Source organism: Dipodomys merriami, unplaced genomic scaffold, assembly GCF_024711535.1.
Source record: "Dipodomys merriami isolate MVZ:Mamm:240054 unplaced genomic scaffold, mDipMer1.0.p SCAF_4, whole genome shotgun sequence".
Classification (NCBI taxonomy): domain Eukaryota; kingdom Metazoa; phylum Chordata; class Mammalia; order Rodentia; family Heteromyidae; genus Dipodomys; species Dipodomys merriami.
This window is the reverse complement of record NW_027205603.1, coordinates 48655205-48668248: the sequence shown is the minus strand read 5'-3', so window position 1 is coordinate 48668248 and position 13044 is coordinate 48655205.

Sequence of the window (13044 nt, the reverse complement as noted above, 5' to 3'; positions counted from 1 at the left end):
GAGCATTCTCTGAGATTGTCAAACACTGGCATATGATGGAAATATATTTGCACTTCAATGCTGAGACCATGTATATTTGCACAAAGGTATCCATTTACACACTCATCTTTATTTTGCTAAGCTGTTTTTATAGTCAACACTGCACAAAATGATTATGTGTCTCACAAATGTTGTATATAACCTGGGGTTCCTCCTGCATTGGAAAACTCTACTAAACCATTAGATGTGCAGTATGAGAATAATTTTAGTAAGTATTTATTGAGCTGTCTAATCAAGGAGGAAAGTAAGAACAATGTTCAGATTGAGGAGCACCCAAGATCAAGTGCTGGTAAAAGAAGGAAGCAGCAACTAGCAGGGAGGACCCAGCCTCTATAAGACATTGTCATATTTTCTCCTAGCCCACACCCACAGTATGCTTCCAAGTATGCATCCATGGGGCATCTGCCAATGGACTCTTGGAGAAGAAAACAAATTCTCAGAAAAGTTAGCTTGAGACATAGTTGATACTATATCTCCCCACTGGGAATGACAAAGAGTAGAAAAGAGTGGGGAAAATGGGTAGAAGAAAGGGTAAATAAGAACAGGGAAGAGAGAAGACCAGAGGGAAGATAAAAAAATGAAGAGGAAGCAGTCAAGGTAACTAGATTTTACCTAGAATTTCTCAAACTCATCTTCCCTGTTCTCACAAACTACAAATACTCAGGAACTAATACTCACTTGACCATACTTTGGATAAAGTTTCATAGTATGCAAATGTAGCAGCTAAATGAACAATAGAGTGTGTGTGTGTGTGTGTGTGTGTGTGTGTGTGTTGCTGTGTGTGTGTGTAATCCAAGTAGTTTTTATACATTGGTACATTTTACATACCTTTGAATATTATTCTCATATATTATTATTATATATTATTATTATTCTCATATATTATTATAATCACCCAAAGAGCTGAAGAATATGTCTGGACCTCACGCAGAGATTTTGAACATAATGTTTTGAAAGAGTCCCAATCTCTGATATACTTAAATTATGTCTGTAGCTAGAAGTTACAAATTCCAGGTAAGTAGTTGGGGCACATTTCTCCTTGGTTTGCTTTCTCCTTCCCTTCTTGCTCAACCAATGTTCTTGTGGAGGGATCTTTACATGCATCTCATTTATTAGTGCTGATTCAACGGGGCGAATGTGATAGTGGCAAAAAGAAGTAAAACCAAGAGATACAAAATGAGAGACACAACACTAGCCACAATTCCAAGTCCTCAAATGATTCCTCTAATGATTGCCACCTGTAACCATAGCTTCTGGGTTTGTTCTGAGAGTACTCAGCATGTGAGATACTGTTTGTGATAGATTTCTTTCTGATCCTTGAAAGGTCCTGAGGAGAACCTCATGGGCCTGTGTGTACCAGGTCCTATCTGCACAATTCTCCTCTATAGGGCCTTGCCATGAATGCTGAATGCTGGAATTGAGTGTTCACATAGATGTCAGGAAGCATTTAACTACAGCCCAAGTCCTACACAGATCTCCCTATCTGTTGGGACTCATGGCTGATTGCCACTCCTAGTTCTTCTGCCAATTTTTGGGTGTTTGATAGAACATGAAGGCTTTTCTGACCCCTAGCAAGGTGTCTAGCTCCATCAAGACTATAAAGTACTTGTCAGTCCCTTCTTTTGTGTGGATATTTCTTATACTATGGATATGGCTACAGAACATGGCTCTTGAGGAATTACTAATTTCCTGGACTTCCATTTCAGTTTCAATGTGATTTAAACTTGCCAGGCTCAGCCTGTAGAACTGCAAGGCTGTGTTGCCTGGCGTGTACGCTTCAGAACTAGGAATGAGATGGATTCAGTGTTCTAGGTGCTTTTCTTACCTCTTATAGCTTCTCCTGGGCCAGTATTCACAACAAAGTCAGTGTCCCCAGACCTAGTTATGGTTCACTCTAAGTCTTCCAACAAGACATCAGCAGGTCTAATGTACAGCACCAACTGAAATATTATCATTCAAGCACAAGCCTTAGAGTTCATTCTATCACAAAACTATGCAGAGTAATACGTCTGACCCAAATATCCTATCAACTATGAATTCCTAGGTAATAAGTCACTGCCTAAAATTGAAGTAGAAGTTCTTGTGTTATGCATACCTTTAGAATCAGCAAAGACCTCCAGTTCTGTCAGCCCATAGAGATGTCACCTCACAACACTGTTAAAACTAATTTTCCAACTCATAAACTTTGAGTGGCACATCCAAACCATATTGTATGCCAAATAGCAACAACACTGCAGTGCATACCCAGAGCAATTTCCAAAGATTGGCTGAAAATTCTTTCTCTCACTTAAGAGATCATGACAGAGAGCAATGACAGTGATATTATTATAAAGCTAATCTACTATGTAATATCATAAATTTAGAAATATTCAGAACTCATAACAAATCTCGCAATAAATTTCAAAACATTCTTGTGATGTAAAAGCATATTTTAAATGTTAGTCCATAGACTTAATTGCAGGAAAATATGATGTAATCTTTATTCAATTCTTGCACTATTTAAAAAATCAGAGGATGAAAGTGTTACTTTGTAATATTAATTTTTCCATTCGTATTAGATGAGAATACAATTCAAGAGTGTTCCGTTACACGTAGTGGGCAAGCATTTGCTACATGCATAGAATTTGTTTCACTGTTGAGAAATTTAAAAAGGGAGAGAAAAGGAGATAGGGATAACTTCTATGTTTAACTTTGCACAGCTTTTAGAAGATCTATCCTGTCTTCTAAACTTTTACCTATCATTTGAAAATGATGCTGTTATAGCAAAATTTTAGTATAGACTGCTATACTAATTTAATTTTCCTTTGTGATGCTTTAAAGAAATAAGTGGAAGCATTGAATTTTATCTGAATTCAGTGTTCTGAGAAATTTTGCATATTTTGTATACCTGGAAGAATTGTAATTCTATTTTGTCTATTAATGGTACTTAAATGGCCTTAGGTAAAGCATCATGTTTATTTCGTTTTGCATGTGTTATTAGCATTTATTTGACCATGACAAGCTTTACTTGTCATTGCTTGTTAGCATGTATTATATCTAGCTTGTTAGAAGCACACTGTTATAATGGGCACAAGAGATTCTAGCTGTCTCACAATTCAAATACACAGTGTTGTATAGATGCATTGCTCATCTGTATTTATATAAAGAGAAAAACTCAGTGATTTCTTATGTAAATCATCAATAAAGTCTTCTTGGAAACTAAGATGTATCTGCAAATATAACACAAAACAAAGCCAACTAAGGAAATGTATATCAATTCTGAAACTAGTAATATATTTCCAACAATATATTGCACATTTTTTGGCAGGGATTACTACCAAATTCAGTAAATTTAAATCAGTGTTAAGAAAAACACTAAAAGTTGATGTGCAACTCCATTTCCTGAAAATGTGCAGTTTTCAGGGAAGTTAAGTAAAACAAATTTTGCCAACTTTCATTCAGGGTTAGTCATTGGGGAACATGGCTTGAAATGCAGGTAGCCTTAAAAGAGGAGAGTTCCTCCTGTGACTGTCTTAAGCTAGAAAATATAGAAAAATTAACTGTCTCTCAGTGTATTGCTACTGCTTTTCAATAGATGTTCATATTTATCATGCAAATTAGACCATTGAGTTTCACTATAGACCCATTTTCATTTATTATTTCTGTTGTTGTTTGTACTCTAAGCTGGCCTTACATTAACTCATTATCCTTTTGCCTTAGCCTCCTGAGTGCTAGGATTAAGGTGTGTTACCATTCGGTTTGAGGAAAAATATCATTGTAAACGTATGGGAGAAAACAGAATATATAAAATATTAATATAATTTATTCTGTTAAATGTTACTTCAAGGAAGAGAAGAAAAAATAGGCAAATATTTTTTCTTATTTATTTATTTAAAAAAACACAGGGGTTACAGTTACATAAGTCAGGAAAAGAGTAAATTTTCTTTTGGGTAATGTCACCCCTTTTCTGTTCTCTCCCAGTTTTTCCCTCCCATTCTACCCACTATATGGTTCATTTTCAACAGAGTATCCAGTGAATACAATTGCTGCATTTGCTTGCCCTTTATCCTTCCATTTCTGTGCCTCAACTTGTACTCCTAGAGACATATTGACAAACAAGACAAAAAGAAATGAAATCAAAAACAGTAAAAAAAAAAACTCTCTTATTTCCATTTCCTGGAGTTCATTTAGATAAGTATTATTTTGTATCTATTTATATTTTGTATTTTTGTTATCTTTAAGTAGTAAAAATTATAATGACAAGGAATTATAAGTCTATAAAATAATATAAACTAATACTTATACATAATTCCTTTATTTTCAGTTCCCAGGGAAGTTGTTTACTCCATAAAATATAAAATTATTTGCTTACGTGTGTGAAAGTTTGAGAGACATTTTTTTCTGTAAAATATATAAATCACACCATCTCAAAACAAATCAGCAATAGAAGAAGGTACTGATAAAGTTGTTATATAAAAACAAATCATAGAGAATTCTTTATGATTTCAGAGAATTATGAGCAAAGAGGATGGAGGAAAGGGTTAATATTCTATCATATAAAATTAATGTAGTTCTAAAAAAACTCAGTCAAAATAAATAAAATAATAATAAAACAAATTAATCTCAAGTTGAATTCAACAGTAAACACTGGTAATAAAATATAAACATTTTTGTGGTGACTAGTGCTACAATAAACATAGTTGTGCTGGTGGCTTTCCTGTATCCTGGTTTGAAATCTTTTGGGTAAATGCCCAGAAGTGGATTGCTGAGGATAGGATAGTTCTATATTTAATATTTTGACTAACCTCCATTCTGCTTTTCAGAGTGGTTGAACAAGTTTACATTCCCACCAACAGTACATTCGATTTCCTTTCATTCATATTCTCATCAGCATCTGTTATTTATTTTCTTGATTATGTCTATTCTAGCTAGGGTGAGGTTGAATCTCAAAGCCAAGGTATGGAATCAGCCCAATGGAAAAACAGATCAAGAAAACTCATCTATTAGAAAGAATGCTATTGTGCCATTTGTAAAGCAATGGAAAGAGTTGGAAAAATTATGTTAAATGAAGTTCATCAGACCTGCAGAGACAAAAGATCCATGTTTTCCTTCTATGTGGAAGCTAGATTTAGGTAACAAACTCATAGGTAAATAAGTTGGGTGGTATGCAAGTATATGCAGATGTATTAAGTGAAATACAGTAGATTCAAAGGAGATTGCAAATAATGTAATTTCTTAGAAAGGCAAAATCAAAGTTCAGCAAAATAAAACACCCAGAAGCATATATTCAAAAAGGGTGTAGTGGGGTCAAGGGTAAAGGGGCAAACGAATGAAGAGGAAAAGAAGGGGGAAATGCAGAAAAGAATCCAATGCATAAAGAAAATGAGGGAAGGGGTGGGAAGGGGAGGAATGGGTGATAATGCTGAAAGGGATGACGTTTATCAAAATACATTGTTTTCATAAACTGCTCTGTGAGATGACAACTCCTTTGTACTACTACTTAACGATAATTTTAAAAAAGGAAGGGAAGACATATGAACATTGGCAATGATGCTCACACTAAGAATGCAGAAATCATTTAATGCTGTTTGTTAACAGAATGATTACCATTAAGGAACCAAGAGAGAAGTACTCTGTAATAATTGTAGGTACCAAAAATAAATCACCAAAAACCTCTTCTACATTTTTGGACTTCTTAATAAAGACCATTAAAATATGTTTTAGAAACCAGACATGTTTCCTCCCAATATTACTATTAACCTTGCTCTAGAATGTGAGCTAAAGAAATTGTTTAAAACTGTTTTTAAGAATAGGAGGTATTAAGCCCCATGACCAACCAAAAACAGGCAAAAATATGAGGTATACTAAATTGAAGAGAGAAATTCTAGAAATATGACCTCTGAATTTGTTAAATGAGCTTATTTTTTGATAAAATAGTTTTATGTTTGAGAAAACTAAATATTGACTAAATATTGATGAAAATAATTTAATGAGATAATCTAGCATACACAGTCAGTAAAGAAATTTCTATCTTTAAACAGATTTTCTTATACCAACAAAGTACTAATTAAATATATTTCATTAACAATAGCAATTTTTGAATAATTCTAAGTATAGAAAAATGTTATTTTGAGAGATTTCACATATGATTTTTCCATTGTCTTCTTTTTCAGTTTTCTATACTCATTTCAAATAATATATTAATTTTATTATCAATAACTTAAAAGCCTGACAGGTGTCTGTGACTCATGCCTTTAATCGTAAGCACTCAGGAAGCTAATATTTGAGGATCATGCTTTAAACCAGCAATTTACCCCAATATAACTGTACTGATAATACTACTTTAGTCGTTCATTGAATTGTTAAGAGTCTTTAAAAGACCTCCAACTCAAGTTTGCATTTTTCCAAGCAGCAAGAAATTCCCCTTCTTTACAAAAAATGTTCTCACATTTATTTTTGCCTGTAGTGTTCATTCTTTGTTCGTATAACAGTGTACCAAGGAAGTCTACTGTCACTAAAGCTCATTACCCATTGGATATTTTCCTAAAATCTTCACTTAATTTGTATAATATTTATAGGCTTAGATATTTGGAATTTAATTATTAATTATATTTTATTATCTATATCTCCATACCAAAATACAAAGTCCATAAGGATATAGGTATTTCTTCTTTTGATCAGTGCCAATATTCCCATAATCTACTACTGTACCTGGAAATGGCTGACAATCAATAATTAATTTTCCAAAGATAAAAGATTAGAGAAATGCAGTCAAATGACCTAAGTAATTGGTCTATGTCTTGAGAGGTTAGAATTATGACTTGGTCTATGTTTGGAAGACTTATTCTCAAAGGACAAGACATTTTTGTATATATTTTTTCAGTTTCTTTGAATATTAAAACAGGAGGGAATTTACAAGAGTGTAATGTTAAAGTTAATACCAATTGTGCAAGTCCACATAGAGCTGTAATGGATGCTTCCTAAGAAATCAAAATAGTAGGATTTTGAACTAGCAATGTAGGAGCACATGTTTTCAATGAATTACCAGAATTCTGGTGTTGTGACTGCCATCAGCAGCTTTCTGAGTTGGTAAAACTAAGACCCACATTCATTTTTTTTCCTGAGTAACATTTTACACTGGAAGCATGGAAAGTTACTTGCAAGGTGAGTCAGGTAAGGCAGGGTGTGGTATTTATCTCCTGAAAGAAGAAGACAGGCTACTAAAGCCAAAGACTAATGACTTGGCAATAAACCTCCTTCTAACCACCTGTCTGATAAGCCTCTCTCTCCTTCTCTGCCCTCTCTCCTCTCTCCTGGTCTTAGTCTTCTCTCTCTTCTCACCTCTCTCTTCTCTCCTCTCCTGCATCTTCTCCATCCCCTTCCTTCCCTTTCCTTCTTGCTTGTCTATGCACATAGACATGACCCTGAATCTACCATCATTACTCAGATACATTGCTGATAATAAACTGAATTGAAAACCATAGAATCTCAGTCTAAGAGCATCTAAGAGTCTAGACTCTTGCATTAAAGAATTATATAGACTTGATTCAAGTCAGTTGCTTCAATCTAATAAACATCTGAAAACACAAGCATATAACTGAAGAATAACTGGATATTTCACTATCTGTAGTGTTTATTTCCAAGTATAGGAAACATTTCCAAGATTGTAAATTAGTCAGTGTTTCAACGATAAGAACCCCTCTCCCCCACAATAAGCTTATTTCCTACTGGCCTTGAAAAAAACATTTACCAATTTAATTAAAAGTCATGTAGAATATGGTGAGAAGTACTGTATGACCAAGAGAAGAAATAAGATGCTAGAGGAAGTTCTACAAAGGGAGAGAAAAGCTTCCAGCTATAGTTATGAATTAAATCACTGAATGGTAAGTTTCCCCTTGTGACAGGAAAGGCTCCTGATTCCTGCCTGGCCTTCTTTGATGTTCTCTGCAGACAAACCATCGGGGAAGGACAAGTCACTGAATGCATTAAATGGATATTTAATAGTCTAAAAAGGTAGCTTAAACAATAACTCAAAAACACTCTACTGAAGTTGTCAAGTAAGTATTTAGATAATTGAATAATATCTGACAATATGATCAAGAATAAACCAAAATAGATTATATAATTTCATATTTTAAGATAGTAAGACTAGAGAATAGTGAATTTGTTGTATTTTACAAGGTCTTTCTTATCACAAAAATGATAAAAAAAATAATTTGGGTGTTAAAATGTACCATTTAAAAGCAATTAAGTAACTGTAAACACTTTCAGCAACAATGATATAAAAAATTAATGTAAACTGCATATAATTATATTTTATGTATTAATTTATATAGCATCATGAAAATGTAAGCAAAATACTTGAAGAAATTTTATCAAAGAAAAACTGAAGATAACAATAAATGTCCAATAAGTAGAAGAAAACTTGAATTCACTAATAATGATGCAAATAAGTATTAATGTCACAGCACAATATTTTTATGGTAGCCTAAGTTATGGTGTCGTACTATATGGTTCCTCATATCTCAATAAATTAATACAAAAATTCATTTATTATTTATACATCAAGCTTAATGCAGAATTTATAGAAGGTGTATTGCTTCATATAGTTACTTAGGCATCCAGACTAATAAGTACCTCTCAATTTAAAAGTGCTATACATGGAACCTGTGCCCTTCTTAGATGAGTTAAAAGAAGAGTTATAAGAGAAAATTGGAGGGTCACATAGTGTTTTTCTGCCTTGGTATAGAAATAAGACCTGTCACTTCTATGCACTGTTACCTGATTGGTATTGGTCACATGTCCTTCCAATTCTAGCACTGTCCATCTCTTAAATTGACAAGAGAAAGAGGGAGACAGAGAGACAGAGAGAGAGAGACAGAGAGAGAGAGAGAGAGAGAGAGAGAGAGAGAGAGAGACAGACAGACAGACAGACAGACAGACAGACAGACAGACAGACAGAGACAGACAGAGAGAGAGAGAGAGAGAGAGAGAGAGAGAAAGGAAGGAAGGAAGGAAGGAAGGAAGGAAGGAAGGAAGGAAGGAAGGAAGGAAGGAAAGAAGGAAGGAAAGCAGGGAGGAAAGCAGGGAGGAAAGGAAGGAGGAAGGGAGGAAAGAAGGAGGGATGAAGGGAGGGAGGGCTGGAAGGAGATACAGAGGAATGGAGGAAGAAAGGGAGGTAGGGAGGCAAGGAGGGAAGGGGAAGAGGAAGAAAACCTGTGTTAAGATATTTGTTGTTAAAGGTGAGCAGAGGAAAAGTGATGTGAAAGTGTATGATGCACTTGAGATTTTACAAGGTAAAATGCTGGGTGAGTTGGAGAAGATAAAAAGAAGTCATGCAATAAACCTTAAGAAATTAAGATTATTTTTTGAATATAATGTGGATTACTGAATAATTTTAAGCTGAAAATATGCATTTTAGTAGTCTGGTTACTGCCAATAACACTAAAAGTAGCAAAGCTGGAAATGGATGTTACAGAAAGATGTTATAGGAAATAATAAAAGTGTAAATGAAAAGTTAAACATTCCATATATAGGGGCTGGAGGTATAGTTCAATGGTAAAACACTTGCCTAGAAAGCTTGAGTCCATGGGGGAAGAACATACAAAGAAACAAACAAAAAATGCATAGTACATTACAATACATTAAAAAGAACAGCAATAAAGATAAAACCTCTTGTGTTCCTATCTTGGGGTTCATTTTGCTTAGCATCAGCTTATATGGTCATATGTACATAGCTTTTGACCTCTTTTATTTGTCCTAAACATATACTAGTTATTGAAGATAAGGAAAACCATGGGACCTATGTTTCTTTGAGTCTGGCTTATTTCACTTAATATAATTTTTTTCCAAGTCTTTCCATTTCCTAACAAATGGGGCGGTGTCACTTTTTCTGATGGAGGTATATAGAATTCATATATATATATATATATATATATATATATATATATATATATATATATATATCACATTTTGTTGATCCATTCTACTACTGAGGGGCTTCTGGTGTCACTGTATTTGATTCTGGTGTCTTGAATCTTGTATATACATTTTTCTAATTTGAGTATGGGAAGGGAAATGATAAAATGTTGAAATAAGGATACAGTCTGAACCATTGTAACAATGAGATGTACAAAACAGTATGTTTAAAATGAACTTCACAACTTTGCAGGGGACAGGGAGAGGGGAGGGGGAGGGAGGAGTTGGGGAGGTGGGGAGGAAAGGGATGGTAGGGGAAAAATAAAGGACTCATTACCTTGCTGGTGCAACGGTAACCCCTCTGTATAGTATCTTTACAATAAAAAATATATATTGGGGCTGGGAAGGTGGCTCAGTGGTAGAGTGCTTGCCTTGCATGCCTGAGGCCCTGGGTTGGATTCCTCAGCACCACATAAGCAGAAAAAAAAAGCCAGAAGTAGAGCTGTGGCTCAAGTGGTAGAGTGCTAGCCTTGAGCTAAAGAGCTGAAGGACAGCACCCAGGCCCAGAGTTCAGGCCCTATGACTGGACCCCCCCCCCAAAAAAAAAAAAATATATATATATTAAGAAAAAAAAGAAAGCTTGAGTCCATAAATTGGATCCTCAGAACTGTAAACAAACAGAAACCTAGAACAATAACAACCTATCTAGGAACAATCACTTAACAACCTATCTAGGAACAATCACTTTCCATGTACATATCTTGTATCTTAGACAAACTTAGTTTCATGAACAAACTTAATCATCTACACTACAAAATTTAAACTGTTTCAGCTGATGGTAAAAACCTGTTTTTCATTTTTGTTTTTGTGTTTTGTGAGTCCTGCAGCTGGAACTCAGGGCTTTTGTGCTCAATGCTAGCATTCTACCACTTGAGCCACAGCTCCACATCTAGTTTTTGGTGGTTAATTAGAGATAACAGTCTCACAAACTTTCCTGTCCAGGCTAGCTTTGAAACACAATCCTCAGATCTCAGCTTCCTGAGTAGCTAGGATTGTGTGTAAGCCACTGGGCCCAGATGCAAAAGCTGTATTCCAAGATTTCATCCTTTATGTGAAGGGGAGGGAGGAATTGTTGCCATTTTTGTTGTCCTTTATACTTTGAACTCCTTCCAGGGACTGTGATAAAGAGGAGTTACCATAGCCTGTGGCAAGCTGATAATCTTTTATAGCATACTTCTCTCTTTAAACCTGTCCAAGATTGGGAGGATTAACATTTTGAAATAGAAATACTGCCCAAAGCAATCTACAAATTCAATGCAATACCCATCAAAACCCCAACAACATTCTTCAATGATATAGAGACAACAATCCAAAAATTCATATGGAATAATACTCTAAATAGCAAAAACAATCCTTAGCAGAAAGAACAGTGCTGGAGGAATAGTAATACCAAAACTTTAAATTCTGTTACAAAGCCATAGCTATAACAATAACTTGGCATATTAACAGGGCCAAGGACCAATGGAATAGAACTGAAGACCCAGAAATAAACCCACAGACCTATAGCCATCTAATCTTTGATAAAGGAGCCAAAAACACAGGATGGAAGAAAGACAGCCTCTTCAACAAATGGTGCTGGCAGAATTGGCTATACATGTGTAGAAAACTGAAGTTAGATCTTTATATATCACCCTTCACCAGAATCAAGTTCAAATGGATCAAAGACCTCAGTGTAAGTTCAGATACTCTGGAAATATTACAGGAAGGGATAAGAGCAACACCGTGGCTTCTTGGCACAGGTCAAAACTTCCTTAATAAAGATCCAGGAACAAATAAAAGAAAGGATAAATATATGGGATTGCATCAAACTGAAGAGTTTCTGCATAGGCAAAGGATGTAGATAGCAAGATAAATAGAAAGCCCACAGCTTTTGAGATCTTCACAAGCTTTACATCAGACAAGAAGAGCCTGATATCTAAAACATATTTAGACCTCAAAAATTAAACCTTGCTGCAAACAAATCCTCAAAGAAATAACAACCCCATCGATAAGTGGGCTAAAGACTTAAAAAGAAACCTCTCTGAAGAAGAAATAGGACTGGCTAATAGACACATGAAGAAATATTCAACATTTCTGGCCTTTAAAAAATGCAAATCAAGACTAAGTTTTGGATGAAAGGAGATCACCACATGGTTCAGGCAGAAAAGAGTTTATTGGAAGGGAGAGCATATTGCTAGTCTGCACAAGATGGAAGTATGCAGGGCGCAAGGGATACAGGGGAAGGGAAAAGGAAGGGAAGGTGGGAAAGAGAAAGCAGCAAGGGAAAGGCTGCTAGGGGACCAGGGGAAAAACAAGGGGTAGAACTAATGATGGAGAATGATATATAGGGAGAGGACAGGAAGGAGGTGTGGCCCCAGGGAAGTCCTCAGAGCCTGGGGACCTCCCACTGCCCCCAGGTACACCAATTACTTGGGTTAGGAATGCTGGGGAGGGTGGGGGGATGTGGGGGAGGGGGGAGGGGGGAGAGGAGGGAGGGGGTCAAGGGAAGGGGCCACATGTGTATCCAGGAAGAACAATCAATGGGGTAAGGGCCATTCCCTCCCACCCCCAGCACCTAACAAAGACAACATTGAGATTCCACCTCACCCCAGTTAGAATGGCCATTATCAAGAAAATTAATAATAACAGATGCTGTCAGGGATTTGGCAAAAAGAGAACACTACAATGTTGGTGCAAGTGTAAACTTGTTCAACCACACTGGAAAGCAGTATGAAGGTTCCTCAAAGGACTAAGCATAGAGCGCCCCTATGACCGAGCAATTCCACTCCTGGGCATTTGCCCAAATGACCATCAACCAGCCCACACTAATGCCACTGGCACACACGTGTTCATTGCAGCATTATTTGCTAAGAGATAGAATCAACTCAGATGCCCCTCAATAGGTGAATTGATCAAGATAATGTGATCTATCTATCTATCTATCTATCTATCTATCTATCTATCTATCTATCTATCTATCTATCTATCTATCTATCTATCTATCTATCTATCTATCTATCTATCTATCTATACATACACACACATTGTCAGAAAGACTGACAATGCCCC